Here is a 4,016-nt window from a genome sequence, read left to right on the forward strand (position 1 = left end):
AGCACTCAGGCCTTGCACCAACACAAGGGATGAGAAGGAGAGTGTGGGAGCGGAACCAGAACAGCTCTGGAAGACCAAGCACTGGTGCTCCCTGGCAGTGCTGCCATGCTGAACTCTTTTCCCTTCTACCCATGCACACAGGAACTGTCCCTGCAGCTCCAAAATAGCCCTGCAGGAGGGATACAGTGAAAACCAAGTCACTATAAGAACCTTTATTTTGTTTAAACAACAGGAGAGCACGGCTCCTCATTTATACAGCCTGTGGTTATAAAAGAAAAGCAGACAGAGAATTGGAAAGGGGATGAAAACATTATAACAATAAAAAACCAACACACCAAAACAGAAAATCCAGATGACAGGCTGAGCCTGTAATAAGTCACTTTAAAACTCCTATGCAGAAGCAGAGAGGCAGTTTATTGCTCCAGAAAACACTTATATACGAGTTTGCACAGGGCATCCTTGAGCTCCTGGTTCCTCATGCTGTAGATGAGGGGGTTGACTGCTGGAGGTAACACTGAGTACAGAACAGACACCACCAGATCCAGGGATGAGGAGGAGACAGAGGGGGGCTTCAGGTGAGCAAATATGCCAGTGCTGACAAACAGGGAGACCACGACCAGGTGAGGGAGGCAGGTGGAAAAGGCTTTGTGCCGTCCCTGCTCAGAGGGGATCCTCAGCACAGCCCTGAAGATCTGCACATAGGACACCACAATGAAAATGAAACACATGAAAGCTAAACAGCAACTGACCACAAGAAGCCCAAGTTCCCTGAGATAGGTGTCTGAGCAGGAGAGCTTGAGGATCTGGGGGATTTCACAGAAGAACTGGCCCAGGGCATTGCCCTTGCACAGGGGCAGTGAAAATGTATTGGCCGTGTGCAGCAGAGCATTGAGAAACCCAGTGGCCCAGGCAGCTGCTGCCATGTGGACACAAGCTCTGCTGCCCAGGAGGGTCCCGTAGTGCAGGGGTTTGCAGATGGCAACGTAGCGGTCGTAGGACATGACAGTGAGGAGATAATATTCTGCTGAAATGAAGAAGAAAAACAGAAAGACTTGGGCAGCACATCCCATAAAAGAAATGGCCCTGGTGTCCCAGAGGGAATTGGCCATGGACTTGGGGAGAATGGAGGAGATGGAGCCTAGGTCGAGGAGGGCGAGGTTGAGGAGGAAGAAGTACATGGGGATGCGGAGGTGCTGGTCCCAGGCTATGGTGGTGATGATGAGGCCGTTGCCCAGGAGGGCAGCCAGGTAGATGCCCAGGAAGAGCCAGAAATGCAAGAGCTGAAGCTCCCGTGTGTCTGTGAACGGCAGGAGGAGGAACTGGGTGATGGAGCTGCTGTTGGACATTTGCTACCTGTGGGCATGATGACCTGTGCAAGGAGTAAAAGACAGTGATATTTTAGATGAGACTTCTCTGGGAGAAACCAAAGCCATTTCCCACAGACCCTCCCACAAAGAGACACTTTTTTTTTTCCAGGAGAATGTCCTGGCTGGAGCCCTCGTCGGTGCTTGATGAGTGTGCAATGAAGAGCAGGGTCTCTGCCCAGGGGCTCTTGAGCAGTCAGCCTGACCCTGTGTGATTGGGTGGGCAGGGGCCAGTCCTGGGGTTCAGCTTCGTCAGCTGGAACCGCTCCTGGTGCAGAAGGGACTGTCAGCATCTGTACCCCCAGGCCTGAGAAACTGAGTTGGAGAGGTTTGGTGTTTCTACAGCTCCTTCTCACCTCCAACCATGGGGAGTGTTCTTGGGTGTCAGAAACCCTCAGCATTTCTGCTGCACTGAGGGAGAACAGAGCGAGTCCTGCTAGACCAGAGGATGCCTGTGGGTCAGTGGAGAGTGAGGGCAGCTGCTCTGTCCCTCTGTCTGGCTCCAGCTGCCCTGGGCTGGCACCTTTCTGAGATGGAGCCTGATCACACTCCCATGTTACCCTGAAAAGCCACCAGGCACTGCTGAGAGCAGAGGGACCCATCTCACACCATGACATGTCTCTCCCTTTCCTAAGGTCTCAGCTCCCCACATTTAGTCCAGGACACACACGACTTCTTTTCACAAAGCAAACAGCATTTTCTCTGTTGCTTCATTTCTGTGCTTCTACATGGGGATTCAGATAACACACAAATTCTGTAGGACAGGTTGGCATGTGACTCTGCAGCTGAAACTGCCATCCCCAGAGAGCCTGACAGCAAGAACAAGATCCCAACAGCAGTGACCCAGGGCAGGGGAGCAAGAAGGTCAATGCGGTGAGGGTGGGTGTGAGAGAGGCCAGGGCAGAGGCAGACGGGCACTCAGACAGTGTCACCCTTCCCCAGCTGTGCAGCCACCTCCCAGACACCAACATTGCCGGGCAGCTGCTCTCAGCCCCTGTGCTCTGCAGAGGAACTGGAGCTCTGGCTGCACAGGAGCTGCTTCATGCCTTGGAGCCCCCGGCCCTGAGGGCAGAGGCTTTGCTGGGTGGGACAGGAGGCCAGGGGGCTGCTCACAGGAGGGATCTGCACTGCAGGGGATCACAGGCACTTTTCTCTGTTCTCCCTCCCATAACAATTCTGGGTTTAATTTCCTCCCATTTCTGATCATTTCCCTGCTGCGTGGAGATCCTCCCCCTGGGAGGTGTTTCCCTGTCCATGTCTCTTCCCTGTCAGTGCTCACAGACCCCATCCCACCCTCTGTGCCCTCCCCTGGCCCTACAGATCCTGCCTGTTCACAAGGCACTGCCTGGGGGCATCTTCCTGTTTGCAGGCTGGAAAACAGGACACATCCGACTAGGCTGAGGGGTCCAGCCAAGGTGATGCAGGTGCTGTGCACAGGCAGAGGGGTGGTGAAGGGATGTTATGAGCCTTCTGGCAGATGTGCTGATCACTTAGAGTTGCAGTTCAGGAGTCTCAGTGACTTGTTTAAGCATGAGTGCTTATTTTCACTTTATGTTTTCCTGCACCACCCACGCCTTGATAGAGGAAAATGAAAAGACAGGTTCAGTAAAGCTCCTTTTCTGTCTGGTAATCCTGGCATTCATCTTCTCCTTGAGTCATCCCCTTGGAAAAATGCTGGGGTTGTTCTGGATCTGTGAGCAGCCCTGACCCACACAGCACCACAGCAGAAAAGCATTTCCTGCCCTATAGAGTTTACTCCTTTCACCCACATTTTCTCTCCTCAGTATTGTTGGGATCTACCTGGGCAGGCAGAGCGCTGACCCTGGCAGGCGGCAGAGTCCCTGTCCTGGCACAGCCCTGGGGTGCAAGGACCCTGCTCTGCAGGACAGCCCTGGGCACCCCTGGGTGCACAACTTGCTTCTCAGATTTTTGAAGTTGCTGAAAAAGATCCCTGTCCTTACAGATCCCACCAGCTTTGCCTGTGCCAGTTTGAGGAGATGCCTCCAGGAGCTACAGCTGCATTGCCCTGCACCCAGAGACTTACCATGGGAAGGGCTGCAAAGGTTTCTACTCCAGTGAGCTCTCAGTCATCCTCCCAGTCCTGACCACCTTTAATCTCTCTCTGCCTTGCTCGTCTCCCTGAGATCCCCATGCAGAGCCCTCAGCCCTGCTGCGCTGTGCAGAGGAGCTGCTCCTGGGCAGAGCTGTCTCTCTGCAGCGCTGCCGCTTGCCAGGAGCTCCCTCTGTCCCAGGAGCCCAGCCCAGCTCAGCAGCACAGGAGCAGCCCATGGGACTTTAATGATCCCTCTGGTGATGTAACCTCTCAAGAAGTCAAAGTCAGATTCAAACTCCAAAGTTTCTTGTGATATTAATGGGTTCCAATGAGTTATATACTGAGAAAGCATCCCCAGGGTCAGTTGCAGAAGAAAACTGGAGGCAGTGATGACAGGTCAGGAAAAGCAAGGTAAAGGTGGCTCTGATGCTGAGTAAACCTGGATGTGTTTCATTAACCAAAGGGCCAAGCTCTGACCCCCAGCACCTGGGAAGGTAGATCCTGTCCCTCCCACGTTGCCCAGGGCCCTTCCTGGGACAGTGTGATGTTGGGCTGTGCAAGGGCAAGGGCAGGACTATGGTCCCACAGCTCCCAGGTTC

General features: G+C 53.7%; 1 pseudogene; it reads right to left on the bottom strand.

Moving 5' to 3' along the window:
* Window positions 1-413: 413 nt before the first annotated feature.
* On the bottom strand, window positions 414-3,769 carry LOC139828994 (olfactory receptor 14A16-like; annotated as a pseudogene).
* Between the last annotated feature and the right edge of the window lie 247 nt (window positions 3,770-4,016).

This window comes from Patagioenas fasciata, chromosome 12 (genome assembly GCF_037038585.1).
Source record: "Patagioenas fasciata isolate bPatFas1 chromosome 12, bPatFas1.hap1, whole genome shotgun sequence".
NCBI classification, from domain to species: Eukaryota; Metazoa; Chordata; class Aves; order Columbiformes; family Columbidae; genus Patagioenas; species Patagioenas fasciata.